Here is a 25,120-nt window from a genome sequence, read left to right on the forward strand (position 1 = left end):
GCTGCCTTGCGTTACTGTTTGCCGGGAAGGCGTTCCATGGGTAGGGAGTGGGTGATCTTAGGCATCCACCCATGCTCTTTCATGCATTCCCAGATTTACTAAGAGTAGTAAACCTGGGAACGCGTACGCCTTCCCAACTGAGGAGCAACAAGGAGAAATATCTTTGTTTCTCTACGTTTTATCCTCAAGTTGTCCTGCTGAGTTGCGTAAGAGGTGAGTAAATCTTCCCCTTCCCCGGGTCCATTTGAAAAGACCCTCCTTACTTAAATGTACCAAATTACGATTAGAAAGACCGTTTGAAAAGCTCAGTTTATAAAAGAAAGCCCCAAAAAAGCCCAAAAGAGGTGATTGCAAATACAAGTCAAGTGAGAATCTGGCAACCATCAAATATCCAAGAAAAGAAGTTTAAAATGCTGTACTCTCTTAAACTGAAACAAGAAGCTAACCACTCAGTTTGTGTTTCCTTCCTCCAGTTCTTCGTAAAAGAAGAGAGGAACGTTCATCAATAGCAGACAGCAGCTGCACAAATGCAACACTGTCCACTGGCTTCGCGCTCAGAAGAAAACACTACAACTCTTCCTCGTGGTTAGCGAAGACCAGACACTTTCGAACACATTTCCTCAGTTAAAAACTATAGAAATGATCCCTGAAAGTATAGTCTTGCTTGAACCACTTCCAGCTCACACAGACAGAAAAAGTGGAAACCCTTCTTACCTACAGTAAGCACCTGTTGGGCATCAAGTCAAAAAACATATAAATATATAGATAAGACCACAAAATAGCATTCAGCAGATGCGCGTGCATTTCTGTGCAAGAAAGAGTTCTCCCTAGAACTCGGGTGACACAATGCTTTAAAAATTTGCATATCAGAAATCAGCCACCAATCAAATTCAGCCTGCCTTTTCCCGGCCCTGTCTCACACACAGACACACACACACACACAGGTTACCTGTTGGCTGCCCCTGAAACAGACAGAGGACTACAGTATGAAAGTTAAAGTTCAAACAGGTAAAGAAACGGCAGCCATACTTTCCTTTCCTGCTCTCGTTTACCGCAACAAACACATTTTAACTTGTTTAAAAAGTAAGAGAAACAGTTGGTAAACTCACAAAAAAGACAGTCTACCGTTACTTCCAGAGCTTTCGGCACTGCACTAAATGACAATTATTACCATTTCAAGATGGCTACGCATTATCAGACTGCACGAAGTGGGTGCATTTTACTGGAGATCGGACAGAATCACCAGAGCGCTTACTCTGTTCAAGTAAAGCAGCACACACTTGCCCTCTGAGTTCACATCATACTGTGCTGAAAGTGTAGGTGGTGAAAACACTGGGAATTATTCTTGTTCACAGCCTTCATTTTGAAGCTCAAGCCAAGACATGGATTTCTCTGGTAGTTTCATCCTCAGATATCTTGGTGAGATGTTCAACTTCCTGACGCAAATCGATTTACATGTTAAGAGGCAGAGCATTAATTAGCACTCATTTGGACTACTGCAATGCCTTACACAAGGGAAAATGGGGAAAACATGAAACAAAACGGCAGGTTCCACAGGATTTTGCAGGAAGACAGTTTTCAATCAGAATATTTGGTTCAGATTATGACCTTTCAATGTGCCGAAAGCGTGATACTGATTGCTAGTGAATGAGAAACGACCTGGTAGGTTTGCAAGTATGGAAACAAAAGGTGTAGCAAGCAACCTACCTTTACATTTTGAAAAGTTGCACCACAGATCAAATGTATGGCAATGTCTTCAATCAGTCTCCCCAAACAAAGTAACTCTCCCCCAGTTCACGTGTAAGACCCTTACAAGGCGATGGCATTCCGCAGGAACCACGGGTTACAACGGAACCTACCACTTTCAGATGAGCTCTGAATACCTGGACATCAAAGAAAGCCTTCACATCAGCAACACCTTGTCCTACCAGCCGCTTTGAACATATGCAGCTTTTCCAGGCCCCATGACTTTTAGGCATCTCTGCGCCGAATTTGCGTCGTTTTTTTCGACGCAAATTCGAAGCTAAACTAACGCCAACTAACGCCATATTTATACTATGGCGTTAGAGGCGCCTAGCGCCAAAGTTCCCGGAATGTGCGTCATTTTTTAGCGTGAACCCCTTCCTTGCGTTAATGATATGCAAGGGAGGCGTTCCCGTCTAAAAAATGACTCCCAGGCCTTTACGTGGTATTTATACTCCCGGGCAAAAGAGACGCCCGGGAGTGGGCGTGGCTTAAAACGGCGCATTTGCGCCGCTTTTTAACGCCTGGGTCAGGCATGGCGTTAAGGGACAAGTGGGCTCAAAATGAGCCCACAGTGCCCTCCCCTGCCCCCAGGGACCCCCCCTGCCACCCTTGCCCACCCCAGGAGGACACCCAAGGCTGGAGGGACCCACCCCAGGGACATTCAGGTAAGTATTTTTTTATTTTTTTTTAATAATTTTTTTTGGCATAGGGGGGCCTGATTTGTGCCCCCCTACATGCCACTATGCCCAATGACCATGCCCAGGGGACAGAAGTCCCCTGGGCATGGCCATTGGGCAAGGGGGCATGACTCCTATCTTTACAATGATAGGAGTCATGTTGATGGGGGATGGGCGTCGAAAATAAATGGCGCAAGTCGGGTTACGACGATTTTTTCGACGTAACCTGACTTGCCCCATTTTAAGACGCCCATGCGCCATTTTCCCCCTACGCCGGCGCTGCCTGGTGTACGTGGTTTTTCTCGCGCACACCAGGCAGCGCCGGTCTGCTTGCGCCGGCTAACGCCATTCAATAAATACGGCGCCCGCATGGCGCTTCAGAATGGCGTTAGCCGGCGCAAAACTTTTTGACGCTAAACTGCGTTAGCGCAGTTTAGCGTCAAAAAGTATAAATATGGGCCTCTGTATTATAGAAGTATCCAAAACACGGTTTATTTTTCTTGTACAGAAGATTCCGTTCACCGGGGAGTGAATCCTTGTCGGGACAATTTTGATCCTAGTATTCTTCAGAATAGGAACCGAACATTTCAGTGAATGTATCCGTCATCCAGCCCTTCCTCAAATGAAGAAAGGAACAGCCATCAACAAAAGACAGTTGTTTCATAAATACAACTCTGCCCTTCCTTTCCAGATCAGGGCTTTTCTGCAACAACTCTCTGACACTTACAAACACTGGGGCAGATTTACGACATTTTGGCGCAGGGCAGCACAGCAAGTCACATTGCTGTGCCCTGTGTCAAAGAAAACGGGCAATAATGTGTTATATGTATGCAATACTGTCCTTTTCCACTGCGCTGGAGCCATTTTGACTGCCTAGAGCCAGCGCCGGCAACCTTGCACCATGGTGCAAGGTTGTCTGCGTTGTAGGCAAAATTGTTTTTGTGAAGGAAGAGGCACCTTCCTACACAAAAACAATCTTGGGAGGCTTTTCCCTTTTCCTATGCGTGCTGCAAAACGCAGCACACATAGAAAGGGGAAACAACAAAGAGAAATAAAGATATTTCTCCTCACTGACCCTCCCCTGGGGAGGGGTAAGGTGTTGGTGCATTCCCAGATTTACATTGCTCTGTAAATTTGGGGATGCGTCTAACAACATGGGTGTTGCGTTGGAACACACACTGCAAAGCCCTTGGATCGCCTCCCTAATGCAGAGTAAGCCAGCGCACCGCTTTACAATGCCTTGCCTTAATCACTATCTACGGGACTATTCAAAGCCACGCCAAGTGGCTTTGCGTGATCTCCTAGATATGGTTAAAAGGTCTGACCGCTGTTGCGTCACTAGAAGTCACGCAACTGCAGTGCAAGCCTCTCTTAAATATGCCCCACTAGTTCCAGTTTCTTTCTTCAGAAACTTTTTATAACGCTATGCCACTCTGTTCCAGTGGCACAGGAAGATGTCACAACAGCATTTTTGCTGCCATCTGGCTTAGCTCTCAGATGGTAAGTGATACAGACTTTAAAAACTGCTGCTGTGGTCTATGCCGCTAACTAAAGTATTGCTTCAGCACGACAGGCTCAAGTTGAAGGCGAAAAACAGTCCACATCCCCTCTTCCAGCAGGCTAGAGGGTACCACAATTTAGTCTTACTTTGTTTTTTGTTTTTATATTTACTTATCTATTTATTTCATTATTTTAAAAAAGGACATTGCTGGGAAGGCAGTCGGGCTACGCTCCTGGCTCCTATAAAGCCAAGATTAGGCAAAGTTTTGAAGCACTCAACTGGCCTGCCGCCAGAGCGGAACCTTCTCCAATTCACGCTCTGCCGCCAACCCACCCACCTCGTTTCCCCGGCATTGGGGCATGTTTGAACTCCAAAATGGCGGCCTCCGGGGTTCCACACATTGCAGCTTTACCATTTTCAAGGTACAGGGATTATTCTACTGTTTAAAAGCTGCTGGCATTCCGATTTTCTTCATGAGGCTATCAATCTTGCAGTGTTCTAATATAGCATACGAGAACATTATTAGGGGCCCAAAGGGATCATTAAACGTCTTCTGTTGAGAGTTATTGACAAAAGCGAGGGGACAGGGCATTTAACTAATGTGACAGCAGAGGAACGACGCCTATGCTGACAGCTCAACATTTCGTTCAATGAGGTAAGAATGCTTTAAATTAAACAGGAAAGCCAAAAAAACGACATTTGCTAGAATATTAGACCAGATGGCTTATTCCAACCATTATTTGATTGTTGCAACTTCACTGTCCCCAATGAATCTTAAAAAATTCCAATGTCCTAAGACATCTAGCCCTTGATGTACTAGAGGTTGTGCGAGCGTTCCTGGGAAGCTGAATGATTTTCTGCTGCGCCTACAGGCTTTTATGGTAAGTAATCAGATGCAATCCTTTACGCTTACGTTACTTTGTGCTATGCGAGTCCCCGTGCAACACCTTAGCAAATGCCCAAGACGGCGTTCTTTGTCCTCATCGGTCTAAGATCCTCAACAGCCTTATACATTTTAGGACCTGTGACCAGGGTGTTACTCTTGGTTTTAGTCTAAAAAGACTAACTAGCATTAGAAAGCCCCTTTTCCCCACGTCAATTCGACAGGGCGATAAGCCACTGAGTGGCACTAATTGTGTGGAAGATGTCTAAACTCTAAAAATAGATCAAACATAGAGGCCCAGATTTATGAAACGCTTGCGTTATCACAGCGTAAGGCAACACCAGGGCATCAGTGAGGTTTACTAAACCACGCAAGGCCACCTTGCGTGGCATTGCATGTCTTAATAAATCTAGAGTAACCCATGGCAGCGCAAGTCGCTGCCTTGCGTTACTGTTTGCCGGGAAGGCGTTCCATGGGTAGGGAGTGGGTGATCTTAGGCATCCACCCATGCTCTTTCATGCATTCCCAGATTTACTAAGAGTAGTAAACCTGGGAACGCGTACGCCTTCCCAACTGAGGAGCAACAAGGAGAAATATCTTTGTTTCTCTACGTTTTATCCTCAAGTTGTCCTGCTGAGTTGCGTAAGAGGTGAGTAAATCTTCCCCTTCCCCGGGTCCATTTGAAAAGACCCTCCTTACTTAAATGTACCAAATTACGATTATAGAAAGACCGTTTGAAAAGCTCAGTTTATAAAAGAAAGCCCCAAAAAAGCCCAAAAGAGGTGATTGCAAATACAAGTCAAGTGAGAATCTGGCAACCATCAAATATCCAAGAAAAGAAGTTTAAAATGCTGTACTCTCTTAAACTGAAACAAGAAGCTAACCACTCAGTTTGTGTTTCCTTCCTCCAGTTCTTCGTAAAAGAAGAGAGGAACGTTCATCAATAGCAGACAGCAGCTGCACAAATGCAACACTGTCCACTGGCTTCGCGCTCAGAAGAAAACACTACAACTCTTCCTCGTGGTTAGCGAAGACCAGACACTTTCGAACACATTTCCTCAGTTAAAAACTATAGAAATGATCCCTGAAAGTATAGTCTTGCCTGAACCACTTCCAGCTCACACAGACAGAAAAAGTGGAAACCCTTCTTACCTACAGTAAGCACCTGTTGGGCATCAAGTCAAAAAACATATAAATATATAGATAAGACCACAAAATAGCATTCAGCAGATGCGCGTGCATTTCTGTGCAAGAAAGAGTTCTCCCTAGAACTCGGGTGACACAATGCTTTAAAAATTTGCATATCAGAAATCAGCCACCAATCAAATTCAGCCTGCCTTTTCCCGGCCCTGTCTCACACACAGACACACACACACACACAGGTTACCTGTTGGCTGCCCCTGAAACAGACAGAGGACTACAGTATGAAAGTTAAAGTTCAAACAGGTAAAGAAACGGCAGCCATACTTTCCTTTCCTGCTCTCGTTTACCGCAACAAACACATTTTAACTTGTTTAAAAAGTAAGAGAAACAGTTGGTAAACTCACAAAAAAGACAGTCTACCGTTACTTCCAGAGCTTTCGGCACTGCACTAAATGACAATTATTACCATTTCAAGATGGCTACGCATTATCAGACTGCACGAAGTGGGTGCATTTTACTGGAGATCGGACAGAATCACCAGAGCGCTTACTCTGTTCAAGTAAAGCAGCACACACTTGCCCTCTGAGTTCACATCATACTGTGCTGAAAGTGTAGGTGGTGAAAACACTGGGAATTATTCTTGTTCACAGCCTTCATTTTGAAGCTCAAGCCAAGACATGGATTTCTCTGGTAGTTTCATCCTCAGATATCTTGGTGAGATGTTCAACTTCCTGACGCAAATCGATTTACATGTTAAGAGGCAGAGCATTAATTAGCACTCATTTGGACTACTGCAATGCCTTACACAAGGGAAAATGGGGAAAACTTGAAACAAAACGGCAGGTTCCACAGGATTTTGCAGGAAGACAGTTTTCAATCAGAATATTTGGTTCAGATTATGACCTTTCAATGTGCCGAAAGCGTGATACTGATTGCTAGTGAATGAGAAACGACCTGGTAGGTTTGCAAGTATGGAAACAAAAGGTGTAGCAAGCAACCTACCTTTACATTTTGAAAAGTTGCACCACAGATCAAATGTATGGCAATGTCTTCAATCAGTCTCCCCAAACAAAGTAACTCTCCCCCAGTTCACGTGTAAGACCCTTACAAGGCGATGGCATTCCGCAGGAACCACGGGTTACAACGGAACCTACCACTTTCAGATGAGCTCTGAATACCTGGACATCAAAGAAAGCCTTCACATCAGCAACACCTTGTCCTACCAGCCGCTTTGAACATATGCAGCTTTTCCAGGCCCCATGACTTTTAGGCATCTCTGTATTATAGAAGTATCCAAAACACGGTTTATTTTTATTGTACAGAAGATTCCGTTCACCGGGGAGTGAATCCTTGTCGGGACAATTTTGATCCTAGTATTCTTCAGAATAGGAACCGAACATTTCAGTGAATGTATCCGTCATCCAGCCCTTCCTCAAATGAAGAAAGGAACAGCCATCAACAAAAGACAGTTGTTTCATAAATACAACTCTGCCCTTCCTTTCCAGATCAGGGCTTTTCTGCAACAACTCTCTGACACTTACAAACACTGGGGCAGATTTACGACATTTTGGCGCAGGGCAGCACAGCAAGTCACATTGCTGTGCCCTGTGTCAAAGAAAACGGGCAATAATGTGTTATATGTATGCAATACTGTCCTTTTCCACTGCGCTGGAGCCATTTTGACTGCCTAGAGCCAGCGCCGGCAACCTTGCACCATGGTGCAAGGTTGTCTGCGTTGTAGGCAAAATTGTTTTTGTGAAGGAAGAGGCACCTTCCTACACAAAAACAATCTTGGGAGGCTTTTCCCTTTTCCTATGCGTGCTGCAAAACGCAGCACACATAGAAAGGGGAAACAACAAAGAGAAATAAAGATATTTCTCCTCACTGACCCTCCCCTGGGGAGGGGTAAGGTGTTGGTGCATTCCCAGATTTACATTGCTCTGTAAATTTGGGGATGCGTCTAACAACATGGGTGTTGCGTTGGAACACACACTGCAAAGCCCTTGGATCGCCTCCCTAATGCAGAGTAAGCCAGCGCACCGCTTTACAATGCCTTGCCTTAATCACTATCTACGGGACTATTCAAAGCCACGCCAAGTGGCTTTGCGTGATCTCCTAGATATGGTTAAAAGGTCTGACCGCTGTTGCGTCACTAGAAGTCACGCAACTGCAGTGCAAGCCTCTCTTAAATATGCCCCACTAGTTCCAGTTTCTTTCTTCAGAAACTTTTTATAACGCTATGCCACTCTGTTCCAGTGGCACAGGAAGATGTCACAACAGCATTTTTGCTGCCATCTGGCTTAGCTCTCAGATGGTAAGTGATACAGACTTTAAAAACTGCTGCTGTGGTCTATGCCGCTAACTAAAGTATTGCTTCAGCACGACAGGCTCAAGTTGAAGGCGAAAAACAGTCCACATCCCCTCTTCCAGCAGGCTAGAGGGTACCACAATTTAGTCTTACTTTGTTTTTTGTTTTTATATTTACTTATCTATTTATTTCATTATTTTAAAAAAGGACATTGCTGGGAAGGCAGTCGGGCTACGCTCCTGGCTCCTATAAAGCCAAGATTAGGCAAAGTTTTGAAGCACTCAACTGGCCTGCCGCCAGAGCGGAACCTTCTCCAATTCACGCTCTGCCGCCAACCCACCCACCTCGTTTCCCCGGCATTGGGGCATGTTTGAACTCCAAAATGGCGGCCTCCGGGGTTCCACACATTGCAGCTTTACCATTTTCAAGGTACAGGGATTATTCTACTGTTTAAAAGCTGCTGGCATTCCGATTTTCTTCATGAGGCTATCAATCTTGCAGTGTTCTAATATAGCATACGAGAACATTATTAGGGGCCCAAAGGGATCATTAAACGTCTTCTGTTGAGAGTTATTGACAAAAGCGAGGGGACAGGGCATTTAACTAATGTGACAGCAGAGGAACGACGCCTATGCTGACAGCTCAACATTTCGTTCAATGAGGTAAGAATGCTTTAAATTAAACAGGAAAGCCAAAAAAACGACATTTGCTAGAATATTAGACCAGATGGCTTATTCCAACCATTATTTGATTGTTGCAACTTCACTGTCCCCAATGAATCTTAAAAAATTCCAATGTCCTAAGACATCTAGCCCTTGATGTACTAGAGGTTGTGCGAGCGTTCCTGGGAAGCTGAATGATTTTCTGCTGCGCCTACAGGCTTTTATGGTAAGTAATCAGATGCAATCCTTTACGCTTACGTTACTTTGTGCTATGCGAGTCCCCGTGCAACACCTTAGCAAATGCCCAAGACGGCGTTCTTTGTCCTCATCGGTCTAAGATCCTCAACAGCCTTATACATTTTAGGACCTGTGACCAGGGTGTTACTCTTGGTTTTAGTCTAAAAAGACTAACTAGCATTAGAAAGCCCCTTTTCCCCACGTCAATTCGACAGGGCGATAAGCCACTGAGCGGCACTAATTGTGTGGAAGATGTCTAAACTCTAAAAATAGATCAAACATAGAGGCCCAGATTTATGAAACGCTTGCGTTATCACAGCGTAAGGCAACACCAGGGCATCAGTGAGGTTTACTAAACCACGCAAGGCCACCTTGCGTGGCATTGCATGTCTTAATAAATCTAGAGTAACCCATGGCAGCGCAAGTCGCTGCCTTGCGTTACTGTTTGCCGGGAAGGCGTTCCATGGGTAGGGAGTGGGTGATCTTAGGCATCCACCCATGCTCTTTCATGCATTCCCAGATTTACTAAGAGTAGTAAACCTGGGAACGCGTACGCCTTCCCAACTGAGGAGCAACAAGGAGAAATATCTTTGTTTCTCTACGTTTTATCCTCAAGTTGTCCTGCTGAGTTGCGTAAGAGGTGAGTAAATCTTCCCCTTCCCCGGGTCCATTTGAAAAGACCCTCCTTACTTAAATGTACCAAATTACGATTAGAAAGACCGTTTGAAAAGCTCAGTTTATAAAAGAAAGCCCCAAAAAAGCCCAAAAGAGGTGATTGCAAATACAAGTCAAGTGAGAATCTGGCAACCATCAAATATCCAAGAAAAGAAGTTTAAAATGCTGTACTCTCTTAAACTGAAACAAGAAGCTAACCACTCAGTTTGTGTTTCCTTCCTCCAGTTCTTCGTAAAAGAAGAGAGGAACGTTCATCAATAGCAGACAGCAGCTGCACAAATGCAACACTGTCCACTGGCTTCGCGCTCAGAAGAAAACACTACAACTCTTCCTCGTGGTTAGCGAAGACCAGACACTTTCGAACACATTTCCTCAGTTAAAAACTATAGAAATGATCCCTGAAAGTATAGTCTTGCTTGAACCACTTCCAGCTCACACAGACAGAAAAAGTGGAAACCCTTCTTACCTACAGTAAGCACCTGTTGGGCATCAAGTCAAAAAACATATAAATATATAGATAAGACCACAAAATAGCATTCAGCAGATGCGCGTGCATTTCTGTGCAAGAAAGAGTTCTCCCTAGAACTCGGGTGACACAATGCTTTAAAAATTTGCATATCAGAAATCAGCCACCAATCAAATTCAGCCTGCCTTTTCCCGGCCCTGTCTCACACACAGACACACACACACACACAGGTTACCTGTTGGCTGCCCCTGAAACAGACAGAGGACTACAGTATGAAAGTTAAAGTTCAAACAGGTAAAGAAACGGCAGCCATACTTTCCTTTCCTGCTCTCGTTTACCGCAACAAACACATTTTAACTTGTTTAAAAAGTAAGAGAAACAGTTGGTAAACTCACAAAAAAGACAGTCTACCGTTACTTCCAGAGCTTTCGGCACTGCACTAAATGACAATTATTACCATTTCAAGATGGCTACGCATTATCAGACTGCACGAAGTGGGTGCATTTTACTGGAGATCGGACAGAATCACCAGAGCGCTTACTCTGTTCAAGTAAAGCAGCACACACTTGCCCTCTGAGTTCACATCATACTGTGCTGAAAGTGTAGGTGGTGAAAACACTGGGAATTATTCTTGTTCACAGCCTTCATTTTGAAGCTCAAGCCAAGACATGGATTTCTCTGGTAGTTTCATCCTCAGATATCTTGGTGAGATGTTCAACTTCCTGACGCAAATCGATTTACATGTTAAGAGGCAGAGCATTAATTAGCACTCATTTGGACTACTGCAATGCCTTACACAAGGGAAAATGGGGAAAACTTGAAACAAAACGGCAGGTTCCACAGGATTTTGCAGGAAGACAGTTTTCAATCAGAATATTTGGTTCAGATTATGACCTTTCAATGTGCCGAAAGCGTGATACTGATTGCTAGTGAATGAGAAACGACCTGGTAGGTTTGCAAGTATGGAAACAAAAGGTGTAGCAAGCAACCTACCTTTACATTTTGAAAAGTTGCACCACAGATCAAATGTATGGCAATGTCTTCAATCAGTCTCCCCAAACAAAGTAACTCTCCCCCAGTTCACGTGTAAGACCCTTACAAGGCGATGGCATTCCGCAGGAACCACGGGTTACAACGGAACCTACCACTTTCAGATGAGCTCTGAATACCTGGACATCAAAGAAAGCCTTCACATCAGCAACACCTTGTCCTACCAGCCGCTTTGAACATATGCAGCTTTTCCAGGCCCCATGACTTTTAGGCATCTCTGCGCCGAATTTGCGTCGTTTTTTTCGACGCAAATTCGAAGCTAAACTAACGCCAACTAACGCCATATTTATACTATGGCGTTAGAGGCGCCTAGCGCCAAAGTTCCCGGAATGTGCGTCATTTTTTAGCGTGAACCCCTTCCTTGCGTTAATGATATGCAAGGGAGGCGTTCCCGTCTAAAAAATGACTCCCAGGCCTTTACGTGGTATTTATACTCCCGGGCAAAAGAGACGCCCGGGAGTGGGCGTGGCTTAAAACGGCGCATTTGCGCCGCTTTTTAACGCCTGGGTCAGGCATGGCGTTAAGGGACAAGTGGGCTCAAAATGAGCCCACAGTGCCCTCCCCTGCCCCCAGGGACCCCCCCTGCCACCCTTGCCCACCCCAGGAGGACACCCAAGGCTGGAGGGACCCACCCCAGGGACATTCAGGTAAGTATTTTTTTATTTTTTTTTAATAATTTTTTTTGGCATAGGGGGGCCTGATTTGTGCCCCCCTACATGCCACTATGCCCAATGACCATGCCCAGGGGACAGAAGTCCCCTGGGCATGGCCATTGGGCAAGGGGGCATGACTCCTATCTTTACAATGATAGGAGTCATGTTGATGGGGGATGGGCGTCGAAAATAAATGGCGCAAGTCGGGTTACGACGATTTTTTCGACGTAACCTGACTTGCCCCATTTTAAGACGCCCATGCGCCATTTTCCCCCTACGCCGGCGCTGCCTGGTGTACGTGGTTTTTCTCGCGCACACCAGGCAGCGCCGGTCTGCTTGCGCCGGCTAACGCCATTCAATAAATACGGCGCCCGCATGGCGCTTCAGAATGGCGTTAGCCGGCGCAAAACTTTTTGACGCTAAACTGCGTTAGCGCAGTTTAGCGTCAAAAAGTATAAATATGGGCCTCTGTATTATAGAAGTATCCAAAACACGGTTTATTTTTCTTGTACAGAAGATTCCGTTCACCGGGGAGTGAATCCTTGTCGGGACAATTTTGATCCTAGTATTCTTCAGAATAGGAACCGAACATTTCAGTGAATGTATCCGTCATCCAGCCCTTCCTCAAATGAAGAAAGGAACAGCCATCAACAAAAGACAGTTGTTTCATAAATACAACTCTGCCCTTCCTTTCCAGATCAGGGCTTTTCTGCAACAACTCTCTGACACTTACAAACACTGGGGCAGATTTACGACATTTTGGCGCAGGGCAGCACAGCAAGTCACATTGCTGTGCCCTGTGTCAAAGAAAACGGGCAATAATGTGTTATATGTATGCAATACTGTCCTTTTCCACTGCGCTGGAGCCATTTTGACTGCCTAGAGCCAGCGCCGGCAACCTTGCACCATGGTGCAAGGTTGTCTGCGTTGTAGGCAAAATTGTTTTTGTGAAGGAAGAGGCACCTTCCTACACAAAAACAATCTTGGGAGGCTTTTCCCTTTTCCTATGCGTGCTGCAAAACGCAGCACACATAGAAAGGGGAAACAACAAAGAGAAATAAAGATATTTCTCCTCACTGACCCTCCCCTGGGGAGGGGTAAGGTGTTGGTGCATTCCCAGATTTACATTGCTCTGTAAATTTGGGGATGCGTCTAACAACATGGGTGTTGCGTTGGAACACACACTGCAAAGCCCTTGGATCGCCTCCCTAATGCAGAGTAAGCCAGCGCACCGCTTTACAATGCCTTGCCTTAATCACTATCTACGGGACTATTCAAAGCCACGCCAAGTGGCTTTGCGTGATCTCCTAGATATGGTTAAAAGGTCTGACCGCTGTTGCGTCACTAGAAGTCACGCAACTGCAGTGCAAGCCTCTCTTAAATATGCCCCACTAGTTCCAGTTTCTTTCTTCAGAAACTTTTTATAACGCTATGCCACTCTGTTCCAGTGGCACAGGAAGATGTCACAACAGCATTTTTGCTGCCATCTGGCTTAGCTCTCAGATGGTAAGTGATACAGACTTTAAAAACTGCTGCTGTGGTCTATGCCGCTAACTAAAGTATTGCTTCAGCACGACAGGCTCAAGTTGAAGGCGAAAAACAGTCCACATCCCCTCTTCCAGCAGGCTAGAGGGTACCACAATTTAGTCTTACTTTGTTTTTTGTTTTTATATTTACTTATCTATTTATTTCATTATTTTAAAAAAGGACATTGCTGGGAAGGCAGTCGGGCTACGCTCCTGGCTCCTATAAAGCCAAGATTAGGCAAAGTTTTGAAGCACTCAACTGGCCTGCCGCCAGAGCGGAACCTTCTCCAATTCACGCTCTGCCGCCAACCCACCCACCTCGTTTCCCCGGCATTGGGGCATGTTTGAACTCCAAAATGGCGGCCTCCGGGGTTCCACACATTGCAGCTTTACCATTTTCAAGGTACAGGGATTATTCTACTGTTTAAAAGCTGCTGGCATTCCGATTTTCTTCATGAGGCTATCAATCTTGCAGTGTTCTAATATAGCATACGAGAACATTATTAGGGGCCCAAAGGGATCATTAAACGTCTTCTGTTGAGAGTTATTGACAAAAGCGAGGGGACAGGGCATTTAACTAATGTGACAGCAGAGGAACGACGCCTATGCTGACAGCTCAACATTTCGTTCAATGAGGTAAGAATGCTTTAAATTAAACAGGAAAGCCAAAAAAACGACATTTGCTAGAATATTAGACCAGATGGCTTATTCCAACCATTATTTGATTGTTGCAACTTCACTGTCCCCAATGAATCTTAAAAAATTCCAATGTCCTAAGACATCTAGCCCTTGATGTACTAGAGGTTGTGCGAGCGTTCCTGGGAAGCTGAATGATTTTCTGCTGCGCCTACAGGCTTTTATGGTAAGTAATCAGATGCAATCCTTTACGCTTACGTTACTTTGTGCTATGCGAGTCCCCGTGCAACACCTTAGCAAATGCCCAAGACGGCGTTCTTTGTCCTCATCGGTCTAAGATCCTCAACAGCCTTATACATTTTAGGACCTGTGACCAGGGTGTTACTCTTGGTTTTAGTCTAAAAAGACTAACTAGCATTAGAAAGCCCCTTTTCCCCACGTCAATTCGACAGGGCGATAAGCCACTGAGTGGCACTAATTGTGTGGAAGATGTCTAAACTCTAAAAATAGATCAAACATAGAGGCCCAGATTTATGAAACGCTTGCGTTATCACAGCGTAAGGCAACACCAGGGCATCAGTGAGGTTTACTAAACCACGCAAGGCCACCTTGCGTGGCATTGCATGTCTTAATAAATCTAGAGTAACCCATGGCAGCGCAAGTCGCTGCCTTGCGTTACTGTTTGCCGGGAAGGCGTTCCATGGGTAGGGAGTGGGTGATCTTAGGCATCCACCCATGCTCTTTCATGCATTCCCAGATTTACTAAGAGTAGTAAACCTGGGAACGCGTACGCCTTCCCAACTGAGGAGCAACAAGGAGAAATATCTTTGTTTCTCTACGTTTTATCCTCAAGTTGTCCTGCTGAGTTGCGTAAGAGGTGAGTAAATCTTCCCCTTCCCCGGGTCCATTTGAAAAGACCCTCCTTACTTAAATGTACCAAATTACGATTATAGAAAGACCGTTTGAAAAGCTCAGTTTATAAAAGAAAGCCCCAAAAAAGCCCAAAAGAGGTGATTGCAAATACAAGTCAAGTGAGAATCTGGCAACCATCAAATATCCAAGAAAAGAAGTTTAAAATGCTGTACTCTCTTAAACTGAAACAAGAAGCTAACCACTCAGTTTGTGTTTCCTTCCTCCAGTTCTTCGTAAAAGAAGAGAGGAACGTTCATCAATAGCAGACAGCAGCTGCACAAATGCAACACTGTCCACTGGCTTCGCGCTCAGAAGAAAACACTACAACTCTTCCTCGTGGTTAGCGAAGACCAGACACTTTCGAACACATTTCCTCAGTTAAAAACTATAGAAATGATCCCTGAAAGTATAGTCTTGCCTGAACCACTTCCAGCTCACACAGACAGAAAAAGTGGAAACCCTTCTTACCTACAGTAAGCACCTGTTGGGCATCAAGTCAAAAAACATATAAATATATAGATAAGACCACAAAATAGCATTCAGCAGATGCGCGTGCATTTCTGTGCAAGAAAGAGTTCTCCCTAGAACTCGGGTGACACAATGCTTTAAAAATTTGCATATCAGAAATCAGCCACCAATCAAATTCAGCCTGCCTTTTCCCGGCCCTGTCTCACACACAGACACACACACACACACAGGTTACCTGTTGGCTGCCCCTGAAACAGACAGAGGACTACAGTATGAAAGTTAAAGTTCAAACAGGTAAAGAAACGGCAGCCATACTTTCCTTTCCTGCTCTCGTTTACCGCAACAAACACATTTTAACTTGTTTAAAAAGTAAGAGAAACAGTTGGTAAACTCACAAAAAAGACAGTCTACCGTTACTTCCAGAGCTTTCGGCACTGCACTAAATGACAATTATTACCATTTCAAGATGGCTACGCATTATCAGACTGCACGAAGTGGGTGCATTTTACTGGAGATCGGACAGAATCACCAGAGCGCTTACTCTGTTCAAGTAAAGCAGCACACACTTGCCCTCTGAGTTCACATCATACTGTGCTGAAAGTGTAGGTGGTGAAAACACTGGGAATTATTCTTGTTCACAGCCTTCATTTTGAAGCTCAAGCCAAGACATGGATTTCTCTGGTAGTTTCATCCTCAGATATCTTGGTGAGATGTTCAACTTCCTGACGCAAATCGATTTACATGTTAAGAGGCAGAGCATTAATTAGCACTCATTTGGACTACTGCAATGCCTTACACAAGGGAAAATGGGGAAAACTTGAAACAAAACGGCAGGTTCCACAGGATTTTGCAGGAAGACAGTTTTCAATCAGAATATTTGGTTCAGATTATGACCTTTCAATGTGCCGAAAGCGTGATACTGATTGCTAGTGAATGAGAAACGACCTGGTAGGTTTGCAAGTATGGAAACAAAAGGTGTAGCAAGCAACCTACCTTTACATTTTGAAAAGTTGCACCACAGATCAAATGTATGGCAATGTCTTCAATCAGTCTCCCCAAACAAAGTAACTCTCCCCCAGTTCACGTGTAAGACCCTTACAAGGCGATGGCATTCCGCAGGAACCACGGGTTACAACGGAACCTACCACTTTCAGATGAGCTCTGAATACCTGGACATCAAAGAAAGCCTTCACATCAGCAACACCTTGTCCTACCAGCCGCTTTGAACATATGCAGCTTTTCCAGGCCCCATGACTTTTAGGCATCTCTGTATTATAGAAGTATCCAAAACACGGTTTATTTTTATTGTACAGAAGATTCCGTTCACCGGGGAGTGAATCCTTGTCGGGACAATTTTGATCCTAGTATTCTTCAGAATAGGAACCGAACATTTCAGTGAATGTATCCGTCATCCAGCCCTTCCTCAAATGAAGAAAGGAACAGCCATCAACAAAAGACAGTTGTTTCATAAATACAACTCTGCCCTTCCTTTCCAGATCAGGGCTTTTCTGCAACAACTCTCTGACACTTACAAACACTGGGGCAGATTTACGACATTTTGGCGCAGGGCAGCACAGCAAGTCACATTGCTGTGCCCTGTGTCAAAGAAAACGGGCAATAATGTGTTATATGTATGCAATACTGTCCTTTTCCACTGCGCTGGAGCCATTTTGACTGCCTAGAGCCAGCGCCGGCAACCTTGCACCATGGTGCAAGGTTGTCTGCGTTGTAGGCAAAATTGTTTTTGTGAAGGAAGAGGCACCTTCCTACACAAAAACAATCTTGGGAGGCTTTTCCCTTTTCCTATGCGTGCTGCAAAACGCAGCACACATAGAAAGGGGAAACAACAAAGAGAAATAAAGATATTTCTCCTCACTGACCCTCCCCTGGGGAGGGGTAAGGTGTTGGTGCATTCCCAGATTTACATTGCTCTGTAAATTTGGGGATGCGTCTAACAACATGGGTGTTGCGTTGGAACACACACTGCAAAGCCCTTGGATCGCCTCCCTAATGCAGAGTAAGCCAGCGCACCGCTTTACAATGCCTTGCCTTAATCACTATCTACGGGACTATTCAAAGCCACGCCAAGTGGCTTTGCGTGATCTCCTAGATATGGTTAAAAGGTCTGACCGCTGTTGCGTCACTAGAAGTCACGCAACTGCAGTGCAAGCCTCTCTTAAATATGCCCCACTAGTTCCAGTTTCTTTCTTCAGAAACTTTTTATAACGCTATGCCACTCTGTTCCAGTGGCACAGGAAGATGTCACAACAGCATTTTTGCTGCCATCTGGCTTAGCTCTCAGATGGTAAGTGATACAGACTTTAAAAACTGCTGCTGTGGTCTATGCCGCTAACTAAAGTATTGCTTCAGCACGACAGGCTCAAGTTGAAGGCGAAAAACAGTCCACATCCCCTCTTCCAGCAGGCTAGAGGGTACCACAATTTAGTCTTACTTTGTTTTTTGTTTTTATATTTACTTATCTATTTATTTCATTATTTTAAAAAAGGACATTGCTGGGAAGGCAGTCGGGCTACGCTCCTGGCTCCTATAAAGCCAAGATTAGGCAAAGTTTTGAAGCACTCAACTGGCCTGCCGCCAGAGCGGAACCTTCTCCAATTCACGCTCTGCCGCCAACCCACCCACCTCGTTTCCCCGGCATTGGGGCATGTTTGAACTCCAAAATGGCGGCCTCCGGGGTTCCACACATTGCAGCTTTACCATTTTCAAGGTACAGGGATTATTCTACTGTTTAAAAGCTGCTGGCATTCCGATTTTCTTCATGAGGCTATCAATCTTGCAGTGTTCTAATATAGCATACGAGAACATTATTAGGGGCCCAAAGGGATCATTAAACGTCTTCTGTTGAGAGTTATTGACAAAAGCGAGGGGACAGGGCATTTAACTAATGTGACAGCAGAGGAACGACGCCTATGCTGACAGCTCAACATTTCGTTCAATGAGGTAAGAATGCTTTAAATTAAACAGGAAAGCCAAAAAAACGACATTTGCTAGAATATTAGACCAGATGGCTTATTCCAACCATTATTTGATTGTTGCAACTTCACTGTCCCCAATGAATCTTTAAAAATTCCAATGTCCTAAGACATCTAGCCCTTGATGTACTAGAGGTTGTGCGAGCGTTCCTGGGAAGCTGAATGATTTTCTGCTGCGCCTACAGGCTTTTATGGTAAGTAATCAGATGCAATCCTTTACGCTTACGTTACTTTGTGCTATGCGAGTCCCCGTGCAACACCTTAGCAAATGCCCAAGACGGCGTTCTTTGTCCTCATCGGTCTAAGATCCTCAACAGCCTTATACATTTTAGGACCTGTGACCAGGGTGTTACTCTTGGTTTTAGTCTAAAAAGACTAACTAGCATTAGAAAGCCCCTTTTCCCCACGTCAATTCGACAGGGCGATAAGCCACTGAGCGGCACTAATTGTGTGGAAGATGTCTAAACTCTAAAAATAGATCAAACATAGAGGCCCAGATTTATGAAACGCTTGCGTTATCACAGCGTAAAGCAACACCAGGGCATCAGTGAGGTTTACTAAACCACGCAAGGCCACCTTGCGTGGCATTGCATGTCTTAATAAATCTAGAGTAACCCATGGCAGCGCAAGTCGCTGCCTTGCGTTACTGTTTGCCGGGAAGGCGTTCCATGGGTAGGGAGTGGGTGATCTTAGGCATCCACCCATGCTCTTTCATGCATTCCCAGATTTACTAAGAGTAGTAAACCTGGGAACGCGTACGCCTTCCCAACTGAGGAGCAACAAGGAGAAATATCTTTGTTTCTCTACGTTTTATCCTCAAGTTGTCCTGCTGAGTTGCGTAAGAGGTGAGTAAATCTTCCCCTTCCCCGGGTCCATTTGAAAAGACCCTCCTTACTTAAATGTACCAAATTACGATTATAGAAAGACCGTTTGAAAAGCTCAGTTTATAAAAGAAAGCCCCAAAAAAGCCCAAAAGAGGTGATTGCAAATACAAGTCAAGTGAGAATCTGGCAACCATCAAATATCCAAGAAAAGAAGTTTAAAATGCTGTACTCTCTTAAACTGAAACAAGAAGCTAACCACTCAGTTTGTGTTTCCTTCCTCCAGTTCTTCGTAAAAGAAGAGAGGAACGTTCATCAATAGCAGACAGCAGCTGCACAAATGCAACACTGTCCACTGGCTTCGCGCTCAGAAGAAAACACTACAACTCTTCCTCGTGGTTAGCGAAGACCAGACACTTTCGAACACATTTCCTCAGTTAAAAACTATAGAAATGATCCCTGAAAGTATAGTCTTGCCTGAACCACTTCCAGCTCACACAGACAGAAAAAGTGGAAACCCTTCTTACCTACAGTAAGCACCTGTTGGGCATCAAGTCAAAAAACATATAAATATATAGATAAGACCACAAAATAGCATTCAGCAGATGCGCGTGCATTTCTGTGCAAGAAAGAGTTCTCCCTAGAACTCGGGTGACACAATGCTTTAAAAATTTGCATATCAGAAATCAGCCACCAATCAAATTCAGCCTGCCTTTTCCCGGCCCTGTCTCACACACAGACACACACACACACACAGGTTACCTGTTGGCTGCCCCTGAAACAGACAGAGGACTACAGTATGAAAGTTAAAGTTCAAACAGGTAAAGAAACGGCAGCCATACTTTCCTTTCCTGCTCTCGTTTACCGCAACAAACACATTTTAACTTGTTTAAAAAGTAAGAGAAACAGTTGGTAAACTCACAAAAAAGACAGTCTACCGTTACTTCCAGAGCTTTCGGCACTGCACTAAATGACAATTATTACCATTTCAAGATGGCTACGCATTATCAGACTGCACGAAGTGGGTGCATTTTACTGGAGATCGGACAGAATCACCAGAGCGCTTACTCTGTTCAAGTAAAGCAGCACACACTTGCCCTCTGAGTTCACATCATACTGTGCTGAAAGTGTAGGTGGTGAAAACACTGGGAATTATTCTTGTTCACAGCCTTCATTTTGAAGCTCAAGCCAAGACATGGATTTCTCTGGTAGTTTCATCCTCAGATATCTTGGTGAGATGTTCAACTTCCTGACGCAAATCGATTTACATGTTAAGAGGCAGAGCATTAATTAGCACTCATTTGGACTACTGCAATGCCTTACACAAGGGAAAATGGGGAAAACTTGAAACAAAACGGCAGGTTCCACAGGATTTTGCAGGAAGACAGTTTTCAATCAGAATATTTGGTTCAGATTATGACCTTTCAATGTGCCGAAAGCGTGATACTGATTGCTAGTGAATGAGAAACGACCTGGTAGGTTTGCAAGTATGGAAACAAAAGGTGTAGCAAGCAACCTACCTTTACATTTTGAAAAGTTGCACCACAGATCAAATGTATGGCAATGTCTTCAATCAGTCTCCCCAAACAAAGTAACTCTCCCCCAGTTCACGTGTAAGACCCTTACAAGGCGATGGCATTCCGCAGGAACCACGGGTTACAACGGAACCTACCACTTTCAGATGAGCTCTGAATACCTGGACATCAAAGAAAGCCTTCACATCAGCAACACCTTGTCCTACCAGCCGCTTTGAACATATGCAGCTTTTCCAGGCCCCATGACTTTTAGGCATCTCTGTATTATAGAAGTATCCAAAACACGGTTTATTTTTCTTGTACAGAAGATTCCGTTCACCGGGGAGTGAATCCTTGTCGGGACAATTTTGATCCTAGTATTCTTCAGAATAGGAACCGAACATTTCAGTGAATGTATCCGTCATCCAGCCCTTCCTCAAATGAAGAAAGGAACAGCCATCAACAAAAGACAGTTGTTTCATAAATACAACTCTGCCCTTCCTTTCCAGATCAGGGCTTTTCTGCAACAACTCTCTGACACTTACAAACACTGGGGCAGATTTACGACATTTTGGCGCAGGGCAGCACAGCAAGTCACATTGCTGTGCCCTGTGTCAAAGAAAACGGGCAATAATGTGTTATATGTATGCAATACTGTCCTTTTCCACTGCGCTGGAGCCATTTTGACTGCCTAGAGCCAGCGCCGGCAACCTTGCACCATGGTGCAAGGTTGTCTGCGTTGTAGGCAAAATTGTTTTTGTGAAGGAAGAGGCACCTTCCTACACAAAAACAATCTTGGGAGGCTTTTCCCTTTTCCTATGCGTGCTGCAAAACGCAGCACACATAGAAAGGGGAAACAACAAAGAGAAATAAAGATATTTCTCCTCACTGACCCTCCCCTGGGGAGGGGTAAGGTGTTGGTGCATTCCCAGATTTACATTGCTCTGTAAATTTGGGGATGCGTCTAACAACATGGGTGTTGCGTTGGAACACACACTGCAAAGCCCTTGGATCGCCTCCCTAATGCAGAGTAAGCCAGCGCACCGCTTTACAATGCCTTGCCTTAATCACTATCTACGGGACTATTCAAAGCCACGCCAAGTGGCTTTGCGTGATCTCCTAGATATGGTTAAAAGGTCTGACCGCTGTTGCGTCACTAGAAGTCACGCAACTGCAGTGCAAGCCTCTCTTAAATATGCCCCACTAGTTCCAGTTTCTTTCTTCAGAAACTTTTTATAACGCTATGCCACTCTGTTCCAGTGGCACAGGAAGATGTCACAACAGCATTTTTGCTGCCATCTGGCTTAGCTCTCAGATGGTAAGTGATACAGACTTTAAAAACTGCTGCTGTGGTCTATGCCGCTAACTAAAGTATTGCTTCAGCACGACAGGCTCAAGTTGAAGGCGAAAAACAGTCCACATCCCCTCTTCCAGCAGGCTAGAGGGTACCACAATTTAGTCTTACTTTGTTTTTTGTTTTTATATTTACTTATCTATTTATTTCATTATTTTAAAAAAGGACATTGCTGGGAAGGCAGTCGGGCTACGCTCCTGGCTCCTATAAAGCCAAGATTAGGCAAAGTTTTGAAGCACTCAACTGGCCTGCCGCCAGAGCGGAACCTTCTCCAATTCACGCTCTGCCGCCAACCCACCCACCTCGTTTCCCCGGCATTGGGGCATGTTTGAACTCCAAAATGGCGGCCTCCGGGGTTCCACACATTGCAGCTTTACCATTTTCAAGGTACAGGGATTATTCTACTGTTTAAAAGCTGCTGGCATTCCGATTTTCTTCATGAGGCTATCAATCTTGCAGTGTTCTAATATAGCATACGAGAACATTATTAGGGGCCCAAAGGGATCATTAAACGTCTTCTGTTGAGAGTTATTGACAAAAGCGAGGGGACAGGGCATTTAACTAATGTGACAGCAGAGGAACGACGCCTATGCTGACAGCTCAACATTTCGTTCAATGAGGTAAGAATGCTTTAAATTAAACAGGAAAGCCAAAAAAACGACATTTGCTAGAATATTAGACCAGATGGCTTATTCCAACCATTATTTGATTGTTGCAACTTCACTGTCCCCAATGAATCTTTAAAAATTCCAATGTCCTAAGACATCTAGCCCTTGATGTACTAGAGGTTGTGCGAGCGTTCCTGGGAAGCTGAATGATTTTCTGCTGCGCCTACAGGCTTTTATGGTAAGTAATCAGATGCAATCCTTTACGCTTACGTTACTTTGTGCTATGCGAGTCCCCGTGCAACACCTTAGCAAATGCCCAAGACGGCGTTCTTTGTCCTCATCGGTCTAAGATCCTCAACAGCCTTATACATTTTAGGACCTGTGACCAGGGTGTTACTCTTGGTTTTAGTCTAAAAAGACTAACTAGCATTAGAAAGCCCCTTTTCCCCACGTCAATTCGACAGGGCGATAAGCCACTGAGCGGCACTAATTGTGTGGAAGATGTCTAAACTCTAAAAATAGATCAAACATAGAGGCCCAGATTTATGAAACGCTTGCGTTATCACAGCGTAAAGCAACACCAGGGCATCAGTGAGGTTTACTAAACCACGCAAGGCCACCTTGCGTGGCATTGCATGTCTTAATAAATCTAGAGTAACCCATGGCAGCGCAAGTCGCTGCCTTGCGTTACTGTTTGCCGGGAAGGCGTTCCATGGGTAGGGAGTGGGTGATCTTAGGCATCCACCCATGCTCTTTCATGCATTCCCAGATTTACTAAGAGTAGTAAACCTGGGAACGCGTACGCCTTCCCAACTGAGGAGCAACAAGGAGAAATATCTTTGTTTCTCTACGTTTTATCCTCAAGTTGTCCTGCTGAGTTGCGTAAGAGGTGAGTAAATCTTCCCCTTCCCCGGGTCCATTTGAAAAGACCCTCCTTACTTAAATGTACCAAATTACGATTATAGAAAGACCGTTTGAAAAGCTCAGTTTATAAAAGAAAGCCCCAAAAAAGCCCAAAAGAGGTGATTGCAAATACAAGTCAAGTGAGAATCTGGCAACCATCAAATATCCAAGAAAAGAAGTTTAAAATGCTGTACTCTCTTAAACTGAAACAAGAAGCTAACCACTCAGTTTGTGTTTCCTTCCTCCAGTTCTTCGTAAAAGAAGAGAGGAACGTTCATCAATAGCAGACAGCAGCTGCACAAATGCAACACTGTCAACTGGCTTCGCGCTCAGAAGAAAACACTACAACTCTTCCTCGTGGTTAGCGAAGACCAGACACTTTCGAACACATTTCCTCAGTTAAAAACTATAGAAATGATCCCTGAAAGTATAGTCTTGCCTGAACCACTTCCAGCTCACACAGACAGAAAAAGTGGAAACCCTTCTTACCTACAGTAAGCACCTGTTGGGCATCAAGTCAAAAAACATATAAATATATAGATAAGACCACAAAATAGCATTCAGCAGATGCGCGTGCATTTCTGTGCAAGAAAGAGTTCTCCCTAGAACTCGGGTGACACAATGCTTTAAAAATTTGCATATCAGAAATCAGCCACCAATCAAATTCAGCCTGCCTTTTCCCGGCCCTGTCTCACACACAGACACACACACACACACAGGTTACCTGTTGGCTGCCCCTGAAACAGACAGAGGACTACAGTATGAAAGTTAAAGTTCAAACAGGTAAAGAAACGGCAGCCATACTTTCCTTTCCTGCTCTCGTTTACCGCAACAAACACATTTTAACTTGTTTAAAAAGTAAGAGAAACAGTTGGTAAACTCACAAAAAAGACAGTCTACCGTTACTTCCAGAGCTTTCGGCACTGCACTAAATGACAATTATTACCATTTCAAGATGGCTACGCATTATCAGACTGCACGAAGTGGGTGCATTTTACTGGAGATCGGACAGAATCACCAGAGCGCTTACTCTGTTCAAGTAAAGCAGCACACACTTGCCCTCTGAGTTCACATCATACTGTGCTGAAAGTGTAGGTGGTGAAAACACTGGGAATTATTCTTGTTCACAGCCTTCATTTTGAAGCTCAAGCCAAGACATGGATTTCTCTGGTAGTTTCATCCTCAGATATCTTGGTGAGATGTTCAACTTCCTGACGCAAATCGATTTACATGTTAAGAGGCAGAGCATTAATTAGCACTCATTTGGACTACTGCAATGCCTTACACAAGGGAAAATGGGGAAAACTTGAAACAAAACGGCAGGTTCCACAGGATTTTGCAGGAAGACAGTTTTCAATCAGAATATTTGGTTCAGATTATGACC

General features: G+C 44.5%; 6 non-coding genes across 6 annotated transcripts; all 6 read right to left on the bottom strand.

Annotated features, from left to right (window-relative positions):
* Window positions 1-444: 444 nt before the first annotated feature.
* Window positions 445-662, bottom strand: LOC138286081 (small nucleolar RNA U3). The gene has a single exon (XR_011201776.1). It is a non-coding gene; the product is annotated as a small nucleolar RNA U3 (small nucleolar RNA).
* A 5,027-nt stretch (window positions 663-5,689) lies between these two features.
* On the bottom strand, window positions 5,690-5,907 carry LOC138286082 (small nucleolar RNA U3). The gene has a single exon (XR_011201777.1). It is a non-coding gene; the product is annotated as a small nucleolar RNA U3 (small nucleolar RNA).
* Window positions 5,908-10,028: 4,121 nt separating this feature from the next.
* On the bottom strand, window positions 10,029-10,246 carry LOC138286083 (small nucleolar RNA U3). The gene has a single exon (XR_011201778.1). It is a non-coding gene; the product is annotated as a small nucleolar RNA U3 (small nucleolar RNA).
* Window positions 10,247-15,273: 5,027 nt separating this feature from the next.
* On the bottom strand, window positions 15,274-15,491 carry LOC138286084 (small nucleolar RNA U3). The gene has a single exon (XR_011201779.1). It is a non-coding gene; the product is annotated as a small nucleolar RNA U3 (small nucleolar RNA).
* A 4,123-nt stretch (window positions 15,492-19,614) lies between these two features.
* On the bottom strand, window positions 19,615-19,832 carry LOC138286085 (small nucleolar RNA U3). The gene has a single exon (XR_011201780.1). It is a non-coding gene; the product is annotated as a small nucleolar RNA U3 (small nucleolar RNA).
* Window positions 19,833-23,955: 4,123 nt separating this feature from the next.
* Window positions 23,956-24,173, bottom strand: LOC138285995 (small nucleolar RNA U3). The gene has a single exon (XR_011201695.1). It is a non-coding gene; the product is annotated as a small nucleolar RNA U3 (small nucleolar RNA).
* Between the last annotated feature and the right edge of the window lie 947 nt (window positions 24,174-25,120).

The sequence above is a fragment of the Pleurodeles waltl genome, chromosome 3_1, assembly GCF_031143425.1.
Source record: "Pleurodeles waltl isolate 20211129_DDA chromosome 3_1, aPleWal1.hap1.20221129, whole genome shotgun sequence".
Taxonomy (NCBI): domain Eukaryota; kingdom Metazoa; phylum Chordata; class Amphibia; order Caudata; family Salamandridae; genus Pleurodeles; species Pleurodeles waltl.